Genomic DNA, 25,431 nt, shown 5'->3' with positions numbered 1-25,431 from the left:
ATGTGCTTATGCTCTGTTGAAAGCCTGTGATGATTAGGTTTGTGTTTTTCCCTAGACTTTGAAATAACTGAGCAGTAGGTGTGTGTTTGGAGTTGAGTGCTCTTGAACAGGGACTGTATAAGGTGTAATCAAAGGCAAAGTAAGTGTTTCACAGGACACTCCAGTTGAAATATGTTTGCATAGCTATCAGTGTCGATCCACAGAACAAGATGTGAATGATTCAGAAACAGGTGTAAGGACTAAGCCATTCATGTTAAATAATTTGATTTGCTTTAGCCATAACCATTCTAAATCTCAGCTTTGTCCAGTCATGTTTGACCAGCATGAGCTCTTAGTTTACTGAGAGGGCAGGCTTACAGTAAAATTTTCATCATCCCTTTCTTTGCTGCAATCCACATACAGTGCCCACAGAGCCCTTGCTAGAGATGCCCTGAACTGAGAAAGAAATCTGCTCAGCTAATGAACATCCTGCAAAGTGTAATTATGAGACCTTTGCCTCATGAGGTGGAACTAATTAACCAAAACACTAAAATCACAGTAAAAGTTAGCAATAGTTACCTAATACAATCAAGCCCCACAAGGTGTGCGGTTACAATATCATGTGTGTAATCATCAGCTTCACCAATGCACATGCTCAGTGGACAAGGCCAGGAGGATGCCACAAAGATATGTTGGAGTCTTCCCTGCTGCATATTATTATTTGTGCTTACTGTACACCAAGCAATACAGCTCTATTTCTTCAGTGTAAGAACTTGCAAAATAAAGGATGGAGGAAAGAATATTGTTCGTCTTTCCTTTATTTTCTGACACCAGAACTACAGGTCTGAAAAAAAACAAAGGGCTTGACATTTACCATTCATAAATTCTGCAGAAACAGAGATCCAGGCTCTGAAGCTGCAGGAGTGAAAGAATACAAAGTTCATCACCTGCTGACACTTGTCTTGAAAGGAGAGTGTCAGAGACAAATCCTGCCGGGTTAGGACTGAGTGCCCAAGAGAAGTGTCAGGTTCCAGATCTTTTGCGGCATGAATAAGATAGGTCTTCTATTGTGAGCCTGCAGAGATGCCAGGACCTGCACATGTCTGGACACAAAAGGGAAAAAGCCTTTTTTTCCTCCTTGAAGATTAAGACTCAGCTGGGCTTGGTAAGGACCCTACAGTTATCACAAGGCTGCCCCTCAATCCACCCTGTTCCACACATACCCAAGGACCATCAGCATGAAAGTTAAGCAGGTTTGGGATTGTTTTATTATGATTTTTTTTTTTTTTTTTTCTGAAGAGAATCTGATGCTGTGGTACCTGTCAGAGACTGACATCTCCAAGAAGATGATTGAGAGCACTTTGGTGAGATGCCTGCTCTAAATTGCCCACAGATGAGTTTGTCCCTGTTTGTTAATCATAGTGGCAACCTAGAGAGTCAAGTGTCTTTGAGATAAGTTATATGTTTTAGGTCTCTGATGACTTCTCCTGGTTGACTTTCTGTTCACATCAGGAAACTGAACTTGCTTGTAGGTAACAGACACATTCTGGGTGGATTTCCCACTGCTGATGCGACTCTGTGTGTGTGTGTTCAAGGAACACCCTGACCATGCTTGAGGGCTCCCTGTATCAGTAGTACTGATGCTCAGGGGTGGGCAGTGACTGCTTGCTTCCATGCGTCTGCACAAACACAGAATTTTCCAAGGAGAGCAAAAGAAAATGTGTGTATCACATTTATCCTAAGCATTGGCCTATGAGCTGTGTCAGGCAAACACAGGTGCTTCAGGGAATTCTAGTTCAGGTTATTATGAAGTACTGAGTAATTGCCTATGTTTTACTTTCCTCACCTTCTCAGTTAATGATACAACCTATCTCTTGGGGATTTAAACCTATCAGTGTCAGTAAATCCAGGTAATTCCGATAATAATTTAAAACTTCTGTCTGTCTTTGTGTTGTCGGAGTTATGGTATAATCTTTTACTAGATGGTTGTATGATAGGGGCAGGGTGTGCTTTGGAAGATGCAGAACCTGGGTGGGGTTTGTTATGTAGTAAGGTCAAATGGGGATTTGTACTTCCTTTCTTCTGGATGCAAAATCATACTTTCATTCCCATGGGAGTCTGATAGAACGTACTCTCTGGTACATTACTTTGGTTAGCTCAGATTGGACTAAAATGTTTGAGATCCTTACTTATCCATGTAGTTGAAACCTACTACTGATTACAAAAATCATATGTAGCTGAAAACATCTTTAGTTTCCATAACTTTAAAGAAATAATTAGTGGTTTAACTAACTGAGCTTCACAACAACTTTTTTAAAATAGGAATGACTTTCCCAATTTTACAGATGTTAATTTGTGGTGTACAGATTATGTGATTTACTGATGGTGACATAGTGAATGTGTAATAAAGCCAGAAAATGGTTCCAAGACTCCAATGAGGACATGAGCAAGCAGAGAAATATTTGCACCAAAAATAGAGCTCAGCCAAACATTATTTTGGTGTTGGTAAGAGATTGTGTTTTGTTGTATTTGTCACCTTATGGGGAAAACGGTAAGAAAAAGCAACCAAGAACATTATTTTAAAGTCAGATTTTAATTTTGAATTTTTTTCCCATTTATTCCAGTGATTTTCACCACTGATTGTTAGAATGAATTTTACTTGGAAAGTTGGAATCTTGTTTTCTTTCATGCCCATAATTTCCAGAGACTACATTATTTGTATTTGTTTCTTGTTCAAAATTGCTGATGCTTTCCTCTGTGTGCTTCAAGAGCTACTGTGTGTCTCCCCATGATGGATGTGACAAAAGGTCTGTTTTTAATGTTCTATTAAAGTTCTTCAAATGAAATGTGATGTCTAAAGATAGTGTGGTATACATTTAAGACTAGTTACTGCTGAATACCTGTAAGTTTCTGAAAATGGCAGTACAAGCTAGTGTTCTGCGTAGAATATTTCCTGTACACTGGTAGTATGCATTCTGTCTCCTGCTCCCTTCCTATACTGTGCTAAACTTCTGGTCTTTTTGGTTCTGGAGGTCTGAATTTTGTGATAAGGCAGTAATTAGGAGTTGGCTGTTTGATGGATTTACTGGGCACTTCAGAGGCGGGCTTCCTTCTGTCCTGAGGAAATGCATTAGATGACCCAATTTTTTTCTTTTTCAACTTTCAAGACACTGTTCTTCTGTGCTGTTCAACACATCAGGCAGGTAAAAATTCGAAACTTTCATTCAAATGCATACAAAGTAACCCCTTTTAAGAAAAGTTACTTTGCTAATAAAGAATGTGACAAATCCATAAAGCAACGAGTAGTCATTTTGGGAAGAAAAATTCAGAAGACTCACTCCCCTAAAATGGAGGGATTTCTATTTGTGGAGTGTTACTGTTACTTTTTTAGTGTATCTCTTAAAAGGTGTTTTTTATATTAAGTTGTGTATATTGCAGTTGATGCCCTGTAGATTTTTTTTTTTTTGGTACAATGGTGTATGCTAAGGAGCTGTGCCTTGTAATGCAGCATGGAGTACAAGAATGTATATATCACTTTATACATGTACTTTGGACATCCTCATTTTATTTATACATATCCTTAGAAAAATGACACTTCTGGTGCTGCCAGCTAAGAACTGTTGGATTCCCATACTGAGATTTGAGGAACAGTACTAAATTATGTAGACACTGCTGAATCCTAGTAGAATTAATAGTGCAAATTCACATGATTTGCATGATTAATTTTTCAGTTAACGATCCTGCTTGTTATGCTTACAGATTCCACATGTGCTTTGTATACACCACACAAGCAAACATAATATACATATGGGAGTGCTGCAAAAGCATACATATATGCAGTATGTTTAGGTCTTTGAACGTAATTCCTGAGAAATTTGCTTCAGTGGTAATATCATGGGCAAATACAAAATGTGTGCGGGGGCTGGCTCTAAGCTAATGTTAGTCCCAGGTAACTTGTCAACTGCAAGGCAGAACAGTAAAGTTACAAACTTCAGAAGCCATCTTAGGCTGATAACCATGTGGCAAAGCTGCACTCATTTGGAATATTACCAGAAACAAGAAAAGTGTGTAAGCATAATCAAGTATTTCCTCTGCTGTGTATTGTATGTTTAATGGACCACACAAGATTTTACCAGAAAATCTTATTTCACAAATGTTTTAAATCCACAAATGCTTGGTGATGACATAGCCATAAAATACAGCTTTTAAAAAATCCTCCATCAAGGGGATAGGTTCTCTGATGCATTATATCAGCAACATTGATTTAAACAATGAAGAATTGATTATAAAATTGGATTCCAAATTGAACTCTGTGAGTAAATCCAGATCTGTGCTCAAACCTCAGTTTGAGCTGAAAGATCTGGACTGTGTTTGGTTTGGGAAACAGAATCTCTGGTTCTTCGGTGAGGTCCTGCTGCCACTGTTAGAGATGCTGTTTACATAAACTCTGCCTGGATTCATTTTCATTTAATTTTATGAGAAATCAAGTTTGACTGCCTGGTGTGTGCAGGATATAGGTATCCTGCCAACACTTAACCATCTTTTGTAACACAAGTAAGTGTTTGCAACACCTTGATGTGGATTTAACTGCTAAATTCAGAAAAAATAAATTTCTGTATCAGTGGAGAACGACAGCTCTGAAAACTTTACATATCTGCTGTTGCAGACACCTTCCTTCTCAGAATTTGCCCTGACAGACCACAGCAAGGGAAGACATGAAAAGGTCAGAGATGAAAATACAAAACTACACTGTGCCAATAGCACGTTGCTTTCCAGAGCCGTGGGCTGTCTTGCAGGTGGTAAAATTCCACCAAAACCCAGAGCTTCCTGGCTTCAACTCTTAAGACCACGGCATGTGTGTTTATTGCACAAGCAGTAGCCTGACTTTAGCTCTGGTTCTTGCACTGTTTCTGAAGAAGCTCCTCTCAAAGGTAAAGTCATCAATGTGATTCTCAGGTTCCTCCTGAGCCATGAGCTCCTCCTGTAACCTGTCATCTTTAGATGCAGAGTGCTTTGCCTGTGACAGCTGGCTGCATCAAAACTGCTTGGTGTGACATTTTGCTGCATGAATCAAGTCTCTTAACACTTGGCAGGTGGTGTTTGGTCGCAGTTATGTTTGTTGCACAACTTTTAGTTCACTACATTTAAAATGCCTTCCCTCTCTTCTTTGGGCCAGTGTTTTCCCAGCTCCTCTGTGCCTGCTCCTGTTCGAAGAGAAAAGGTAGGAAGTCCTCCAGCTAACATGGTTTGTAGTCATGATCCCACATTTTGGGTGGGAAACCATTGATTTGTAACACTACTAAGGCACGAGTTGCCTTTCGTGGTATCTCAGGGATGACCAGAGGTTGTAGAAATTGGCTTGTCCTTTTAGAAAGGGTGGCTCTACTCCTGTAGGGAGCTGTAGGAGGGAGTCCGATCCTGCCAGCCCCTCCAATTGGGTACAAGTGACTTTGGCAACCCAGATGAAAATCTAGTAATAAAAAAGTTTTTATTTGCCTTTGCTGGGCTCTGGACCAGTTGGCATGAAGCTCCCCCAGAGACCTGCTGTGGTGTGGTATAACCAGTCCTGTGGCAGCCTGGGAAAGTCTGCCCTTCTGCCTGGGAATCAGACCAACCCAGTGGAACTTGTGGACTTCTGTGCATCTCCAGGTGTGTGCTGTCACTGCTCTGCCATGCATAGTGCTTTGGTAGCAGTACAAGGCCCTGTCAGTGGTGAAAGGCAGGAATTCATTCCTGACCCTGTGAGTCACCCTCCTATGTCATGGAGCATGCGGTTTCATCACCCTTGCCATTATTTTACCTTTCAGCTGAGTAGTTACAGGTACCATTAATCTATAAAATAGATGTAGGCAGACAGGAGGACGTCATGTAAAGTCTGCAGAGACACAGAACCAACAGACACAAAGAAAAAAGAAAAGCCAGCTTGAAAACATGACCCCAACTTTTTACTGTCGTGTGTTCCAGGAAAATGATTGATTGTTGGCATGTACCCATGTCACACAGATACTCAGGACAAAGTAAAAGTCACAGTAGTCACTCAGGCCCTTGCTTCTGTCATTGTATTTTCAGATATTTCAAGGAATGAGGTAATGACTTTAAGATCAAGGTCATTTTCAGCTGCATCAATTATTTCACTTTCTCCTGGCAAAAGCATCTGCATACCTCTGCACAATGCTAACTATCAGGAGAACATTTCCCTGGAAAACCTGACTGTTCTCAGCCATACGGAGTGCCTGGTTCATACATTAAATTGGTTTAATCATTTAAACTTTTACTGTGTAACTTAGAAACTGGTATGCAGCAACACTGCATGTTACCAATTTAATGCACTTAAAACAAATTTAAGTGGGTTCCAATGTACTTAGTCACTGCTGTACAAAGGAGAGACCCCATATTTCAAATAACAAGGCTTCAGCAGAGATGACGTTAGTGGTGGGTAATAAGCTGAACTATCTATCAAGATATCAAGTATGAAACAGATGGTGAGAAAAAAAAGGTCCAGATACATTTACAAGCCTTTTAACATACTCAGCCATTTAATTCACCACAAGGTCACAACTTGATTTTTTAGACATGCAATCTCCTCTTCAGCTAGAAATGAAAGCAGGGCTTTAAAAAAAAAAGGACTGTTACAGAAGACTTTGTGGGGTTTAGCCAGCATTTCTGGGAAGGGAAAATGGCCCATCGTCAAGCCCTACAGATCTTCGCTTGCCAGCGCTGAGTCTTGAATACATGATTTGTAGACCTGAATCCATTGATCCTTCCAGTGGTTCAGTACATTAGGAGTGATTTGCTGTAATGATTCAGCTCTGAAAAATGCATTCCCTTCCTTTAGGACAATAATTTTGGGGGTTGGGAATATTCTTGGTGGTATCTCTTGTGTTCTTGTGTTCATAAAGATTTGGGGTTAATCAGTCAAATATTCCTATCTCCTTCCTAATCTGTTAAATGAGAGCAACTCAGTCATGTATCTGAGTGCTTATCAGCTGACCAAGAAGGCCATCTCTCTCTTTAATTTGTGGGATTATCTCTCTTACACCCCATTCTTGAATTCTGACACAATATAACCTGACTATGTACCTACTTTCTCAGAGCATAGATTAAAATGTTAAAGAACCTCTAGTAAAAGTTATACTTTTAGTTAAAGCCTTGTTTCTACTAGCTGGGGAATTGATGTCAGATGGAAAATGATTTCCCAATGGTTTGGTTTTGTAGCAAAAGTCTTCAACTTTTATGTAGATAGTCTTTGAAGTTAGAAATTGTTGTTAGACTATCAAATATTGTTTGAGGTGTCACTCATTTTTTTTTCCTCTCTCTTTCTATTATGGGAATGGGATCTTAGCAAAGAATTATTGTGGTAGAAAATGAATGTATGACTGACACTGGAAAGAAAGGTGTTTATGGGACATATTCAAGGGGAATTGTTGTGGAACCTAGACCTGTCAATATAATCTCGGTTAAATCTCCAAGTATCTGGTTTCTCACTCAAAAAAGGCAGGGTTAAATCTCCAAAGACATAATACTTGAATATGTCATCTGTGGTGTGGAATATTTTCTAAGATATCTTTCTGCTGGTGTAATTTCATGTTGCTGGTTTATCTGAGTCACACCCGTAGTTTGAAACAGGGGGTGTGGCTGTCTTTTGGGCTGCAGTTGGCTCGACCTGCCTAGAAAAATACACTTCCTTTCTCTGTTTTCTGGACAGCTTTGCTGTACGCAATCTCTGGCCTCTCACCTCCTGTTTTCTGGCCCTGCACAACTCTTCCACCATCATTTTTGTCAGAAAGAGAACTGAGCATGGGTTGGACCAATAGGTGGCACACAGGGAGCTCTTAAGTAGGCTGAAAAGAATATACAAAGAGAAAATGAAAATAATAATAATCCAAATACCACAGAAAAGATTCCAGTTCTGGGTTAGTTGGTTTTTTTCCCATCCTCTGTTTTTTTATTTTTCCTTTGCTTTTGAAATTTCAACCAGGTCTGGCTATCCAAATGAGTCATTAACACTATACTGCCTGTCCAAAAGTGAATATGATCCTTCTGTGCAAATACCTATATGACACAGCTAGTGCTTTAAGTACTGCTCTGTCACGTGCATTGCTTTAGTGTCTCAGGCCAGACGCCAAAATCCTGCTCTGCTAGCAAAATCCTCCTGTCCTAAAGAGCTCACCAGGAAAGTACGAAATGAGAAATCAGATGGTACAGACAGGTGGGAACAGTACAGGGAAAAACTGGGACAGCAGTAATCATCACGATAGGCCTTAACAGTATTTGGTTTAAACAGGAACAACAACAAAGGACCCTCAAAAATGAGTTTTATAGGGTTATAAATTACCCTATTGCAGCAAACATTTGAAGATTTGCAAGCTCTAGGGAATGTCCAGTCGCCCTGAAGTCCTACAGAGATTGGTGGTTTGGACTTTTACCAGTTTCAAAATATCTTCAGCATCTGCAGCCTTCCTAAATAGAGCTGGAGTTTAAAGCAGTACCTCCAGGAACAGAGGGTTCAACGACCTTTTCTTTGACTCCTGTTGGACTCAGATGGCCAGTAAAAAAAAATGCACAAGCCGCTCAGTTACATAAAGGAGATGCGAAAGCCTAAATTCAGACAGGTTGTCACGACTGGTGAGACTTATAGAAGCTCTATTAAATATGAAAGAAAATCTGGGTCCAGGTAATACCATTCCCATAGAACCTGAACCACAGATCTTCAAGAGCACTGCTGGAGTTTCTGTGCCAGCCTCGGTGAGCCTTCTTGGTAAGGAGTGCAGTCAGGCTCTGTGTATTTTCACATCTCTAAAAGCACAGGAGACAGTCAATAAAAAAAGGATGGCTGTCTTGAGATTACCCCCCCCTCCTCTATGTTCTGAAGGCGACAGAATGGAGTGGATAGCGAGCAACCTGCTTGCCTTGGGTGCAGATGGCTTTAATTGTCATTCCCAGATGTTCTGCCTCTTGAAGGTCAAATTCACCTTGTATAAATCGGGCTGGAACCATCCAGAGAAAGCACAGACATTTTATTTGAAAAAATGTAATAAAAGAATGTCCTTCTTTCTTGTTATTTCCTTCCTTGTAAATTTAAAGGGAACAGATTGAGAGGGAGGCCTATCTGGCACAGGTCATGGTAATGGGATATACAAGCTTTTGTCTGGAAGATGTGTGTTCAAATTCAGCTCTATATCACTGTGGTTAAAATATTGTTATATTTTGGCTGGTGTAGCTCTGCTGTAGGTATTGTATTAGTCCAGGATTCTCACTGCCACATTTGACAGTGTCACATTTTAAACATGGCAATACAAAAGCCAAGCTCAAAAAAGAATTGCTAGATGAAACATTCACTGTATCAGGAAAGTACATGTGTCATTAAGGCCAGACGTGCAAGGAAACCAAGGATGCTTTTGCATAGCCTCTCCGGTCGCTTTGGTCTCCCCCCAAACTGGCATGTTGTGCATCTCTCACAAATGTACCAGTCTCCACCCTAAAACTACTTTGGTTGTTCATTTCTCCTTTCTCTCCTACTCCTGTAGGAAGTCTAGTTCATCAGCTCACTCCATAGGGCTTGGAAATGTTTTTCTTCTGTCCAATGTAATTTATTAGCAGACAGACATATATGCCCTTGGTTTTGTGTCAATAAGGTGCAGTGTATTTAAGTGTACTGTAATTAGGTGGAAACGTACTGTTATGTCAGGCATCACCAGACAGGGCTTTTACACATAGTCTACAAAGCTTTTTTTTTTTTTTTTTTAAGAGCATGTGTAAGCTTTGACTCTGGGGAGGATGTACTGCAGAGTTGTTTTCAGTTGTTCAGGTGTCTGTAGAGGCAGCTTTGGAAGCAAGACTGTTGAGTGAGCATTAAGATGTTATTTTTCTTGAGCTTGGATTAGAATCAGTTATTGAGACAGGAACGAAACTTAAGATTTAGATGTCCTCAGATGTCTCAAACAGCACCAAGAAGGCATCCAGAATTACTAGATATCTTTTAAATCTCACACAAAACCTATATTTTTCCAAGATGACTGTGTATTCCCATATCGTCTTACTGCAGATACAAAAGAAATGAATTTTTAGGATTGCAGCCTTATCCTTTGATGGTTTCTTTGGGCAATTTTGGAAGAAAGGAATGAAGATTATACCTGTGATATATGTGGATTTTAATAGAGAAACAGCTAGAAGTTCTAAAGGTGATTAATTAAGGGAAAATTAAGATGCCATTAAGCAACTGTTCAGGGCAATTTCACACTGGAAAATTTACAGATTCAAACACAGCACTTTGTAAATATAAGCCATGAGATGAATAGAAAATTTTTATATGTGACATTTATTCCCTTACTCTTCTTGTGGACTCTGAGATATTTTGCCTCTGTGATCTTAGAAGTTCTGAAATTCCAAATATCTTTGATTCATATTCCCATATTTTATGTTGCAAGCAGAGAGCATTGGAACAAGACATTTGGTGGATAATTCAAGATACTGAGAAGATATATCAAAGATCTCTTGTGCACACCAGGTTCTGTACTGCAAGTGGTGTTCAGGCCCGGAGTAGACATTGCTGCGTACCAGATCCTAGAGTGCTGCCTCAACCCCAACCTAGGAGAGTAGCATGAAAAGCAATGCAAGTAAATGTTGTAAATCTGGAGGAGACACCAATCTGCAGAAAAAAAGGTTTTTATGCAATTTAATGTGCATAGAGGTATCTGTATGGAAGTGTAACTGAAACTGGGGCCAAGGTGAGAGTTTAAAGAGACACCTTTGGATGTCTAGCAGCTAGGAAAATTGGGGGTTGTTGTTCAAGTCCTTGCTGCTTAGCCATGTTCCACCCTTGGTCTACTGGTTGTGTTGATGAATAAGTGTTTGTGTAAGTTATTTGCTGGAAGGGGATGGTTTAGATACCGTTGAAGGTCTAAGTCATGGGTCTGTGCAGTGCAGTGGATACTTGTGAGTGGGGTCAGTGTAGATGTGATGTAGATTAGAGGTTTGGGAAGAAAAAAATATAAGACCCAACTGCTGCCTTACTGCTTTTTTATGCATTCATGAGGTAAATTCTAATTCTTGGGTGGAAGTTCTTGTTCATGCCAGTTTGCCCTCAGAGTAGAGCATTCATCATGGACCCCAGGTTCCTTTTCTCCCTGATCCCTAAATCGTATCTGTCAGGCTATGGTCCCCCAGCCTTTATCTGGAGAGATGGTATAAGTAGAAATGTGAGCACATATGGTAGTACAGGAGCACTGGGGACTACCTAAATCAGAGTCAGGCCGTCAGTGAGCAGCCACTGCACACCATGGCTCTTATATTCACTAACACTTTGCGGAGTTGCGCGGGGGATAGGTTTATTCTTAACGCTGCTCGGGTACGTTAATGTCTGTGCTAAGCTCTCATTACTTTTATGTGTGCTTTCAAACTGCACTGAAAATTAACTTGCAACTTTGAAAATTTTTAAACCACAACCAGACAGAATAGCATGGTAGTGCTGAACATCAACAGATTGGCGTTCACCTTTTTTGCATGTTTCCCATTCCAGGTTAATGCTAGTCCCTAAAGTTCCCCAACACCTTGGCACAATAATGGTGAAGCCACCATGCAGATACTTTAAACAAGTACAGAGGAAAAACCAGGATAGAAGGAACTAATAAGTACACAACAAAACTGTTCTTCTCTGCAGTGTGTTTGAGGGGAAGAAAAAAAAATACAAAAAATAAAAAACCCAGAAAAAACAGATGTATCTGCCAGAAGTTAAATACACATCTGTTAAGGATGCTCTTCTCATATTTGGGGTCAGAAAAATATGTACAAATGTAGCACCTTGCTGATTGACAGAAAATCCTCAGTTCTGGCACTGAGAATCTTGTTTTCTTGACAGCACTTTGTTTTAAGGCTAGAGGCAGAAAAATGTCTTATGCTTGTCCTTAAACTGGAAGGCCCTTTGTTCAGGATACTTATACCATTTGCAGATAATGATGTGCATTGCAGTTTCAGCTGTCTGCATATGCATTTTTATGTTTTTTTATGACAGCTCTGCGTACTGAACTAAAAGGCCATTTAGAGCTGTCAGGAAGTGACAAGCATTACCCTTTACATTTACAATTCTGTTAGCATGCGTTGTCAGGTGGGCTCACCATTCCACAGACATACGATTTTCTTTGAAACCTATGTATGACTTTAATTTAAAACAGCAGTCTCCAAAATAATAGGAAAAGAAAAAAGAACCTGATTAAGATTTGCTTTTCTATTTATCTACTTTCTTCTTTCATGTAGTTCTTTTTTCCACTCTTCCTTTCTTTTTACTCTTTTCTTAAGCAAGAAACAGGGCAAGACAAAAGTAGCTGCCTAGCCTGGAATACTGCAGCAAGCTCCTCCATTCCAGCGTGTGATGTTTCATAGAGAAGAGTTGATTTTAGTCCATTGACTTAGGAAAAAAATGCTACCAGCATATGCTAAATATTGAACTAACTTCTGAAAGTGGAAAGATCAGAACACCTGTAACTTACAGTCTTGACATGAACTACAATAAATTTATATAATTTTTTTCTTAGCAATTTAACAATCCAGCTGAGAGCAGTTTCCATCCCTATGGGTTAATTTTGAATGCACTCAAAATGAGTTGTCCCCCAGTCTATTTTCTGTGGGGTCACATGCTTTCTAGTAGCTGCAGTATAGCTAACTTTCAAAGATCCTCTTTAGCTTCCAAAAAGTCACTGTCCCCCAACTGCATTTTGAGCAGGAACTGGTTTATTAATAGATTTAACAAGATTCCACCTGAGAAAGGTCCACTCTTGGAAGCACCAACCATCAGAGCCAGTCTCTCCTTTGCTGAGCGTGCAGTCTGAGTAGATGCACACCCAAAGCAAGGGAGGGAAATAGGGGCACAGAGCTATGAGGAAGGTTCAGCTTTATTCTCAGCTGGAGAGAAAGTGGTTAGGAGCAACCAAATGACAATTAAAGCAACAATCTTTGTGTGAACAGATTTTTGGCTGGATTTTTTATATGGTGATGATACGGATATGTTATTTAACTGCTGACAGTGTGTTCGTTTTCTCACAAGCCCCAGAGAATGATGCATCCCCAAAGAACTTGTAGTCCAGGCATCAGCAATTCTCTAAATCACATTCCCTAGATTGCACAGATCAGTGTGATGGGTATTGAGGATTGTGTTTGACTGACTCATACCACTTTAGATCGAGTCATCAGTATTGTGTGGCTGGAAGGACTGAATAATATCAAAAATAACACAAGTATTTTTCGCACTAGGGTTTCAGTTTGCCTGAGGGATTTGTCCTGAAGGGTTTTTTTGATGTTATATGCAGGCCAACACAAATGGCAGGGTCATTAACTAAACAAACCTATTTGTTATTGGTAGGTAGTGTGGAGAGACCTGTATGGATGGTTTAGTAGTTCAGGAAGGCATTATAAGAATTAAGGATCAGAGCACAGTGTGCTTTGGAGTAAAATAACACATCTGGCTAAATGCTCAGGCGACTTTGACACTGAATTCCTTTCCTGTCATTGCATAAAGGCAAACCCTAAACATTATTTTTAAGCAGCTGTTTTTATGCATACTAGCTGACACATCTGAATCCATGTTTCTATACTTCCTAAGCTCTTCATCTGTCTGGAATATATGCTACTGACACGTTGCATACCTGGGCAGACACAGACTCACTGAAGTCATCGCTGAATGTAAACCATCCTCCATCTATTCTGAGGACCCTCACTTACAATCTCCTAAGGTATTTCTTCCTCTTGTAGTTTGTGAGCATGCACATTTATTTGGGAAGTTTAGGTAGGCCACTTGGTTCTGATTCACCTGTTAGTGACAGTATCTAAACTTCAGTGGAAGAAATCCAGATCCTTCAGGATTGGAGAAGGAAAATAGCAATAAATATCCAACATCCTAATTGAGCTAGGGATTGGTGATGAAATATACTGAAAAAAACATTCTGAAGGGGCTGGCATAGAGTGAGAACTGTTATTTTACATCCTTAAAGACACAGGATCACAATCTGAACTTCTGCAACACCCCTGGAACTGCTGTGCAATTCCCATAGACCTGCAATGAGATCTCCACATGCTCGCCTTTGAATGCAGGAGGGAAGAAAGTAGCCCTTTAAAATTTCCTACTCTTATTTTGGTCCCTGCTTGGAAGAAGATGCAAGAACTCCCTGCACCAGCCTCCCCTGCTCCTGCCTGGGCTGACTTGCTGTTCTTAAGAAGAAGGGGAAAATTCCTATGTATTCGTTCCTTCTCCTCCTTTGTCACTATCTAACATTTTGCCCTAACCTGCAATACTCTGCAGGGACCAATTACATTATTCCAACATAGACATTTTCCATTAACTGCCTTTACAAGGTTTTCTTATTCTCTTCATCGACATTCTGACTTTATATCAAATTTCAAGTCCTTGCAAGTAAAGACGTAGAGTCTGTATGCGCACATAATCCTGTGTCTGCATATAAATGCGTATATTGTAGGCAAATATCTTTACAAGGTATCCTTGAATATGGACCAGATTCTTTCTTTGCAGGTGTCCATTCCTGGAGGCCATGAAGCACTTAATGTTTTTCTTCCTCCTATATTTTCCTGTACATATTCCTACAGCTAATACTTTATTGCTTTTCAAGAGGTACTTAGCCTGGTCCTTAGCAAAGTTCTGAAGTCATTAAATCTTGACTGTATTCACTACTTTTTACTTTGGAGACTGCAGATTCCCTATTGGTCCTTCCTCCACACACATTTCTCCAAAACTAGCTCAGAAGTGTGACCTCGAGACACATTTTCAGAAGTATTCCAATGCCATTCTTCCCACTCAGTAGAAGCTCCAAGCTTCGGAATAACTTTTTTAATTGTCTCAAGCTCTTGTATCTCAGAAGCAGTTTGGAGTTAAAACATTCCTCCAATACTTTAGTGGATATTTTAATAAGATCTTGAAGATGTGAGCAACTCTCATGCAACAGGTCACAGAGGAGTGCGTGAGGCACTGAGCAGCTCCCTCTCTCTCTCTACATGAATATGTATGTGGGGAAGGGAAGGGAAAAGGGGACTGTGAGAATAGCTCTGACATGAGAAGACTCATAAAACCATTATCAGGTTAAGCCGACTGCAAACTCCAAATGGTTCAGCTCCTTAGGAGTACTGAGGTGCTTAGGCATAACTCTGTAAGTTGTCGTATTTTCTTTCCTGTAAGATACTTGCACAGTCTAGAGTTGAGAACACCATAGGACACCCATGATATTTGGACTGTAGCAAAGACTCCCTTCACAGAAATGAGAGGAACAAAAATCTGGCTCAGTGTTGGTGAACTTCACTGCAGCCTCTGTGAAGGTATGATGGGCCCAGGGTGATGTCTACAGATATTTGAACAGTTTCTGATTAGTTTGGATTGCAGAAAACAATTGAGAATAAATCTATTCTGCTTTTGTATGGACCTGCAGAAGTAGGAGGCTCATGTCCTCAGAGGCTTCACAGATTATCAGAGGATAGGGCGAGCGGAAACCCAGGCGCAGAGAGCAGATGTGACTTGTCTATAGCTATGCGAGCAGTCAGCAGTAAGGCTAAAAGCAGAGCCCACATCTTGAAACTTCAAGTGCCAAGCTGTTACTCCCTCTTGTTACTCCTGCATATCTATACAACCTTGGGAGACAGACCAGTTGTGTGTATTTGTATATTTATCCTCAAAATAAGTGGGATCATATAGTAGAGGTCCTAGAACAAGTTGCATGAGAGCCTTCATGGGGCTGGAAGCGGAGTAACTCCATTCAAGTGTACTTTAGTCAAGCAGGAGAGCTTGCTCACTTAGATACAGCCCCACATGAGCCTGGCTGTGCCGCTTGTGCAGCTGTGGACTATGTCAGAAGCTGCTCTGGGATACTGAACGCTTATGGGGCTCCAGTGACCTGAAAGCCAGCTGTTTCGTAGATAAGGCTCAGGAGTGAGAGATGCTCCTAGAAGGCTTCACTCAGACCAAACCAAAGTCCCAGAGAGAAAGCCCCAAACTGAAGAGGATCCCCCTCAGTGCTTCCCTTCTTGATTCTTCCTGCTGACACTGCAGCCTGGTGTAGTCCTATGTGTGTGTTTTGCAAGGATAAGGACATCTTCCAAGTAGGAACAAGACTGAAATAATTAACATTTTATGCAAGTTCACTAAAAGCCAGGGTTGTCTTTTATTGCTGACCCACCAAAGAGTCCGGTTAAGGCTTTCTTCAACTGGGCCCTCTGTGACATCTAAACCTGTTAAAGATATGCTGTAATTTTAATTACGTCTCATTTTAACAGCCTGTTCAGGGAGGCACCCATAAACTGTCAAATACACACGTAAATAGTGATGATGACAGTTATAAAGAGGTTATATGATCTTTTCTCTTGGAGACACCAGTTAACTTGCATGAAGTGTGGGGGATTTTTTGCAGCAAATTGAATTATTCATAGCATCTCTGTGGGATCATAGGAATTGCCACGGTGGATCAGATTGCTTGTCCGTCTAGTTCAGTATCCTGTCTCTCACAGTGAAGAGTACAAGACAAGACATTTCAGAGAAGGATCCAAGAAACCTCAGGGACAGCAGCCATGGGATGACCTGCCCATGGGGAAAATTTCTCCCTCCCTACCTTCCCCTCAGGCAGCTGGTGGGTTGGATATGCCCTGCGGCATGATGGTTTATATCACGTATTCAGATTTAATCCCATTATTTTTATTTGTTATTTGGATTGCAGTAGTTTCTAGAGGAAGTCACCTGGGTCAGGTCCCCTGATTGTAGGCACTGTACAAACACAGGCAAAATGACAGTCCTTGCATAATGCCATTGTAGATGCTCTCATTACCCGTGTTGCCATCTCTACATATTCATCATTTAAGCTTCCTCTGAAGTTGCTTCAGCAGCTCAGAGAAATTAATCTTGTTATTTCTCTAGGACTCTGAAGTATTTTATTAGTTAACTATTAACAGATTTCCTTATAGAAGTTTGAACAGAAGCAGCAGAGCACCAGTGGTGGAAGTGCATCAGTGTTTCCCAAAGTTTATTAGTCTGAATTAAAAGAGGAGGAGAACACCCCACCTCAAATCCTGTGATGACATACACTGTGTTCAGGAGCCTCTTCTCTGTAATGTCTGCTGAAGTCTAAAGCTGAAGCGATATTTGCTACAGTACTGCCCCCAGCCCCCAGCTCTCCTCTCTGGAGGCAGCGGGATTGTATTAAGGCATTGAGCTTTGCACTCAATCTTGTTGTTTTGTTTCTGCAGCTCCTTTTGCACAAAAGTTACAACCTTCTTGTAAAACTACAATTTGAAGTTTTAACGCCATTGTCTAGGAAAAGATAGTTTGGCTTCATTTTAGCTACAGGCATTGTCCAAGTATTCTGCAAAAAGAATCCTAATGGGGGCTCTGAAAATCTGTTAGTAAAACTGTCTACAGGTAAAGCTTTCTGAGAAGGCAGCAGCTATAGTGCACTGCCAGTCTCTTAAAAGAAAATCACAGTGCAGCACCTTTCCTAAGGGTATGAGCATCTGCTTCCAGAACAGGGCTTGAAGTGGACTTTGATCAGATTAATTTTTCTAGTTGAGTTTTGGGGATTTTTTTTTTTTTTTTTTTTTTTTTTACAATTTGCCCAAATACTTTAATGTAAGACCAAACCACAGAAGCTGAAGTAAAACTAGCTAAACAAAACCCAAAGGACTTGCCCCACTTGGGTTTTTAGCTTTTCAATTAGCTGAAATGCAATTTTTAAAAAAAGGAATAAACAAACCCTTCATATTTAAGAAATATTGTTTCAAAACCACTAAAAGGTGTTTTTTAGCAGTTTTCAACCCCTTCTATCTGCAGGTATTTTGCTGGGATTTCTGTTGCAAGGCACTTACTTCTCAAGTGTTTCATCCTGCAGATTTTGGCATTACAGATTTCTGTTGGCTTCCTGTTGCCTCTGTTCAGTTATGCAATTATAAGAGGATGGGATTTTTAAATTCTGTTGCTTAAATGATATTAGTGCAGAGAGCTGGTGAAGAAATCTCCAGCCTCCTGCCTTCTCACTGTCATTACCTGTCTTGTAAACGGTGAGCATTTGCAGCCCTTTATTCCATATCTGTATTTCAACTTGGCTCTCAAAAGAAAGAAATGAAGCTTGAAATTTCAAATTAGAACAAGTAGAAACAAGATGCAAAATATTTTATATATAATCTATACAGGGAGAGAGGGGGGTAGAAAATAGTGATGGACACTTGAAGTCTGAGATGTGAACTCCTACAGTAGCTGTAAAATTCCCTTTCAGAGAAAAAGGGGGAAATGAAATAATCATTCCTTCAAGCCCAGTGGAGCTTTTTCCCACATGAAATTTCAGCAGATTCTGAGCATCAAGCGCACAGGCAGCAAATGATTATTTTATAGGTTAACACTTAAATGATGTGTATTTCCACAGCTTGTCAGAGCAATTAGAGTAACAGATAAGATGGCTGAAGACCCCTTGATGTTAAAACAAAAGGTTGGCATGGTGCTCAGAGAGCAACTTTGGAGTGTCTCCTGAGGGACTCTCTGCAGGAGTGTACAGGGATGCTCAGGATTGCAGCGCTGGGGCACGGCTTCCCGGGGATAATGTGGTCACGGGAACATGCACTTCTGCTCAATTACTACTCTTTAGGTCAACCTGAACTTAGGCAGAATAATGGCTCAACTTTATTGCACAAAGTGATTATGTCCAGCCTCAATTACATGTCATGGCAGCTGGGGCAGCAGGGTAGAGGAAGAATTTGGATTGCCTGATGGGTCTGGTACACTCCGTTTGGGGACAAATATAGTAAAACCTTTATTTGCTTTAGAAGACTTGCTCTCTGTTTGCATTTATTTCATTTCTGCCTGCTCATTTTCAGGCACTGTTCTATTTATATCCACATCTTTTGGGAAGCAGAAAATTGCTTTACTTGGACCTTTCAATCATGATCTTTTCCATATGGGTTGATCTTTGCAATTTTCCAAGTGCAGGTAACTCCTCCTGCAACAGCCAGAACTTCTGTCTGATGGCATTTTGTTGTAAGGAGAGATCTGAAGGTCTGCTGCAAACAGTGGCCAAGTACGGGCTTCAGTAGTCTCTCTTCTCGTCCTCTGGAAAAACTGATTGGCACACTACATTTATTATATGGGGTGTTCCTAATGAGTCCCATGATCACAGATTGCCTGGCTGATGTAGAACAGAAATTTCTAAACTGTGATCTAAGAATTAGCACTATTTATTTGTATGCTGCAGCAGCCTTAGCCCTGGGCTAAATTCAAGGTCCTACTGTGATAAGGGCCAGGCAAACACACTCTGTCAGCCTGATTTGCCCCAAGGATCTGCAGCCTAACAGGAGAAGATGGAGTCAGGGCTGGAGGAAGGCTTGCTGGTGGTCTCGAGAGCACTTGCTGGAGTTCCTCAAAGCTGATTGATCACTTGGTGCTGGCAGGCCTCCTCCTTTCCAGCTGGTAAATGTCATTAAAAGACAGCTATAAATACATTAAATACTTTCCTAATATTACTTTTCCATGTGATCCGCTGCTGCTGTTGCCACAGGGAAGCTGATCAAGAATGTGAGAGGAGGTGATCTCTGCAGCTCTGGAAACGAGGAGAGGGCTGTGCAGCCCAGCCTCTCCATTGAGACGTGATCCACGCGGCGCAATAACCTGCGAAGACAGAAGAGAATTAGTGAAGGAACATTTGTCTGTTGGTTACTACTCATTGATTACTTAAGACAAAAAAAGCTTGGCTCTGGGTCTTTGCTCAGCAAATTATGTCATTCTTGTTCACAAAAGGGAGAGCTTACAGTACAGTTTCGAAATTAAAGCTGGTGTTTCAAAATTAAAAGCAGACAGGGCAGATGTGCCTAGGAGAAATTTATATCCATATCTTTTGGGAATCAGCTAATCGCTCTGCCAGGACTTCAAATAAGCCTTTCCTGTGTAGGACTCAATTGCACCACACCTATACAAGCCACATTGAATAACATGGAATTAAAATGTTACCAGATATTTCCTTAACTTTGCCATGTGAAAAATGAGGGCAAATGTTGATGAAACCCAGAAATTTCAGGGCTCCAACAACATGATTTAATATTACTCAAGATGATTTTACAAAGAAAGAGAGAGTTCAGAGTCCAAGTGATCTTCTCAAGCTTAATAGGCAGACATGTAAGATACTAAAAGATTGATTAAAACCATCTGAAACTGGAACATATAGTATTACTGATAATTCCTGCAGAGATATTGCGAGACAGACACATTTATTTTGAATCCCAGGTACATTATAGTGATGCTATATTGTTTTACAGCAAAACTTGGCCAGAGCAGGTCAAAGAAAAAATCATTCTTTCTTCCCCCAAAACAGCCATTTTATGGAAGGTGTTAAAAATGAGAATCTGCTATCAATTTGCAGAGTTCAGAATGGACTCATTTGCTGTTTCAGTTATTTTTCCCATATTTTCCCCTTTAAGAATAGCCTAATCAAATTCAGAGTTCATTAGTGAATTGGGATATAAGCATGATAAAAATATTAATAAAAAAATCTGAAACATTCACTAAAATAGGACTATTTAATAAGGTCAAATATATTTGGAAAATGTTTCATTTTCTATAAATGACATGCTATATTCTAAGAAAAAACGGATTTTCTCAAAATCTTACTAAGACCCTTGTCTGAGGTGCATTATATATCAATGTATAAGTATGTAAATAAATGTACAGTAAATATCACATAGGTATGCATTTGTTGACTTCTGATGTTAAAATCCTCCTTACTGTAGGTGGCTGCTGGTTGGAAATGGTGGGGGTCTGGACTACCTCCTTAGTAGCCTTCGTTACAGAACACAGCATGTCTGATCTGCAAGTCCCTGGCAGAGGATGAGGCTTTGCCCCTCTTTTTGAGCGTGTACTGCATATACACCCTACGCTAGATTGAAGCACGCTTCACAAAAGTTTTAATTTTATAAAGGTTTTTTAAAAATATTTAAAAAATTATTCTGACTGTTTTTAAAAATCACTCCTTAAAAGTTGTAGGGTCTTAGCCTCTCTGTTAGGGTGCAAATGATGAAGAAAAGCACTAATGCATTTTAAACACATCTGAAAGACAGCATAAAATAGCTTCTTTATACAGTAAAGATATCCCAGCATTAAAGGCAGTTAGCTCAGATCCTTTCTGGGAATCTCTTCTTTCCAATAATATAAAGTTTGATGAAGTTTCTAGCTCTGCTGTTTCATGAGAATTTGAATTGTAAATCTGTTCCTGCTTCAGGAGTCAGACTAAATAATCCAGCCATGGGCCTCGGGCCAGTGTTAGTGCTGGGAGGGGAAATGTTACTGTTAGCGGATGAAAAAAAGGAACTATTTCTCCTGTGGGCTTTTTTTATTATTTTTATTTTATTTTATTTTTAAATAGCAGCTGTGTGAATCTGCTGATGGGTTTGGAAAGTTGGAAGTGGCCCTTGGGGAATGGGTTTTGTGGGCAGTGTGCAGGTGGAGGGTGGGGGGGTTGTGGACCCATGTGCACTCCCAGCACCCAAAATCACAGCCGGCCATGCAGATGCCACGCTGCTACGCATGCCCCTCTCTGTCACCTCCATCCCGAGATCTGCACTGAGATCTTTGGTACACGTGCTTCTTCCTCCAACTCCTGTGCTACCATAGAGCAAGTGGCTGTAATTGAGCTGCCTGTGCCTGGTTACAACTTCTGGCAGCACGTGGTGCCCCAGATGGGGCTTTTCTTGGACGGGTGAGATCTGGCCCTGCTCCTATTTCTTCTGGGTTGTGCAGCTTCCCATGAGCAGCCCAGCCTGTACGGAAGACCCTGCCATCTTTTTCCAGGGATTTGAAAGCACAGGGTGCTGGACCATGCTGGTGATGGTGTGTGTTCAGAGCTGGGACAGCAGCCCAGCATGGTTTGTGCTCTTTGGGATGTTGTGCACCAGCAGCTCCAGTGTAAGAAGTGTCCGTGCTCCCTCGCAGAAAGTCTCAGGGTGCTGCAGGCAGCATCACTGGGCTAGTGGAAGGGCAGGGGATGAACAGGCTCCCCGCTCACTGTGGCCTCAGTGGAGACAGCGTGCGGATGTGCTCACGGCAGGGATCACAGGTGGCTGGATCCCACCAGCAGGTGGACCTGCACTTCACTGGCAGCACAGGGAGGTCCATAGTGGTGAAGATGCCCAGGGTCTTCAATCCCAGCAACAGCTCTTCTGTAGGATCAATCTGCTGGTGTTGCTGAAGTACATTCACAGATCAGCAGCTGGTTTGTGTTTGGTTTTGGTTTGTTTTTAAGGGCTTTTCATCACCAGGAGAACTGTCAGTAGGGCTGTTGTGAATGCAGGAGAAGTGCAGTCACCCAGCTTTACAGCATGAGCTCTGACTGCTTGTGCTGGCAGCAGGACAGGCTTCAGAAGCCACAGCATGCAAACCCTGGGGCTCTGCACCTCCTGTTCCATCCTTTAGTCTAGGACAGTAGAAATGTCCTACTGAAGTCTGACAGGAAGAATGCACATGCCCTTTGAGTGGGCAACAAAACACTGCCAAGCCTTGCAGACTTGAGAGGATGCGGGTACAACACAGACAGTGGAGGGGAAAAAAACCACCCTAACCCTTCCCAAGCCTCACTGTGTCTGGAGCACATGAAGCTGAGGAGAAAATGAAACTCAACAGGCAGTTTATGTGCTGGTGAGCATGACGTTGCAAGTTACACTATGGCTCCTCCAGCGGCATGGAGTGCTGTCCAGGCAAGGCTGACTGGGGATACCCAGCGCAGAGCAAATGCCCCTGCCTGAGAGTGCTGTGCCAGCCTGCTCTTGACCTCCACCCTCCAGGAAGATCAGGTGTGACAGTGGTTGGTCACAGCCTGCTCATTCATTACCTGGCAGGCCTGAGGCATGACATAAATCAAAGCAGCCCCGAGGGACCCCTAACTTACATTGGGACTATGGCTGTCCTTTGCGTGGGCCCAGATGTAGGGAATTTATAGGCAGTTCAGAGTTTCATGATGATGTCCTCCATGTCCTAGGGGTTGTCTCCAGAAAGTAGGGTTTGGACAGCAGAAGGGTGATTTTAGACAAGAAAGTCTTCTCCAAGCTCGTAGGACCCTGCTGTTTTCCGAGCCATGTTAGTTGTTTTCTGATAACAATATTATTTGCCATTGGTCTTCTGGGAGTGCCACTGACATCATTAATCAAAACCCCACGCTGCTTACCGGTACCAAAGTATCTGTACTGCATCATCAATCATAAATGCAGCCAAGGGTGCACACTGGATATCCAAAGAGAACGAGCAATAACATAGTGGGGTGAGGGGAGGGAAAGGAAAGAGGCTTAATTATCCAGTGGTCTTTGGTCCATCGCTCACGTTGGAAACATCTCTACAACTCTATTTTGGCTGTATCTCCCTTTTAAATCCTTGTAAACAGCAGTTAAGATAGAAAGCTTCATTCTGCTGCACAGGGTACCCCACTGCTTCTCGAGCTATTATTTTAATAAGGCCTATTTTACAATTAAGGCACCATGGGCCTTAAATTACATATAAAATAAAATGTGGAAATTGAAGCATTAAGCGTGCGGCTGCCGTCGGAGTCTCAGCAGCCTTGCATTAAGCGGCTGCCTGTTCTTAAACAGAGCGACAGAAGGTAGAGGGTTTGTGCTACGGAAGGAGATGAACAATAACAGCCCCTTGCCTCTGGGGAAGGCACTGCCATGGGTTTCGCTCGGGGCTGTGCTTCCTTCCAAACGGGGCTGGGTGGGGTGACCGCAGTGGTGGGTGCTGGCTGGGGACCCTGCAGAGGTGGTTTTTCCCTTTGCCCTTCTCCTCCAGCTCTAGATGAGGGGCCTGGCACAGCCTCATAAAGCCCGGCGGTTTCGGTTACGCTTGTTGCCATTGCTGCGGTCCGCTGTGATATGAGGAGCAACTCTCGCTCCAGATGGTTGTAAAGGTTAACGAGGAATTTATGCAGAGCTATATACAAATCAGACTGAATCTTCTGGCTGGGAACAACGAGCCGCCGACATAAATTCAGTTTTCTGAACATATGTAGCTTGGTCACTAAGGGAAACTGGAGAATGGCAAGCTGCTCTGCAGAACATCACCTCTCGCTGCCGCCGGCGGCAGGGAGGGGACAGCACAGCCCACAGCACGGGGGGGTCCTGGGGCTTCGGGGCTGCTGCAAAACAGGCATCTCACCTGGAGCCTCGGGACTTGGCCCCAGGTGTGAGAGGCACAGGGGCCAGGGGACTTGTGGCTTATGTTCCCAGGACCAAAGGAGAGGTTGGTGTTTCATGTGTACCCCTCCACGTGGCGCTGCTCTTGAAGCAAAGCAGTCCAAAGGAGCCTCTTTCCTCAGGGCAGGATGTGGCCCTTGCATGAAGGGGGAAGGAGCTGGGTCTGTGGTTCAGAGCGTGAGCTACAGCTGTCCATCCCCACTGATAAAAGGCTCTGGCATCTCCTGCAAGGGAAAGGGAACGCAGGAGCCACTTTCTCTTCCTCTGTATGCACAAACACCCCTCGGAAAGGTAGCAGCTAGTTGTGCAAAGATAAAATTTTAAAACTTGAAGAGTTTAAATTCCCAGCGAGCACCCAGGAAATGCTGTGTTAATGTTCAGATCTGTGGCAGGTGGGCAAGCCATATCCCCCTGGCAGTCCTTACAAACTGTGTCTGCCTCTCCATATACAGAGTGCATGGATGTGCCTGTGCCAGAGGCTCAGGGAACCTCCCTCTGACACCTCTGTAAGGTGGTCCAGGTCCCACGTGTCTCTTCTGACCATTTTTTACATTTGCTGTGTTAAGTACTTTAGCTTGGGGCATTTGTCTGCTGTTCCACTGTGCCAAAAGCTCGCTTTCTCCCAGAAACAGTGGTCACAATGGCATGGGACTTATGTTTTCATTTATTTGTCTATTTTTGAAGACATAAACAGACCAAAGCAGAATGCAGCAGAGGCAGCTGAAGTTTCCCTGTTGGCTTGTTGCGTTCAGAAGCTGATGAGTTCCTCTGATGAGCTGATGGCATTGGGGACAGGGAAGCCAGCTGGAATTTAACCTCAGGATGGTGTCTCATCTGTAAGAGCAGGGAAAGGAGAGAGAAGGCTCCTGCTTTGCCTCCTTAGGATTCACCCATGTCATAGAGGAGTTGGCAGACAATCTTCCACTGAAAGTAATGTATGCATTGATGCACCGTGTGATATGTAACAGGAGATAATGATGCTTTTTTGTGAATGTTTCTCAAATTTAGTGGAGTATAATTCTTAGTTTTTCTGGGCATTGTAACCCCTTGTCTCAAGTGCTTTATTGTATTAATCTCTTTGCTTACTTAGTCTTAAGGATCTTCTATTTACAATTCTTGCCCTTGCCTTGCATGCCACAGAATGGGGCTCTAAGTACTTTCTTGTGTGGGTCTTTCTGGGGGCACAGGATATTGGCTTGTAACTGGCTGGGTCTGCAGGACAGATTGAAACGTGAATTGTTGCTGCTCCTTGCCAGTGGG

This window comes from Athene noctua, chromosome 12 (genome assembly GCF_965140245.1).
Source record: "Athene noctua chromosome 12, bAthNoc1.hap1.1, whole genome shotgun sequence".
Classification (NCBI taxonomy): domain Eukaryota; kingdom Metazoa; phylum Chordata; class Aves; order Strigiformes; family Strigidae; genus Athene; species Athene noctua.
The sequence above is the reverse complement of the archived record's forward strand: the minus strand, read 5'-3'. Positions refer to the sequence as shown.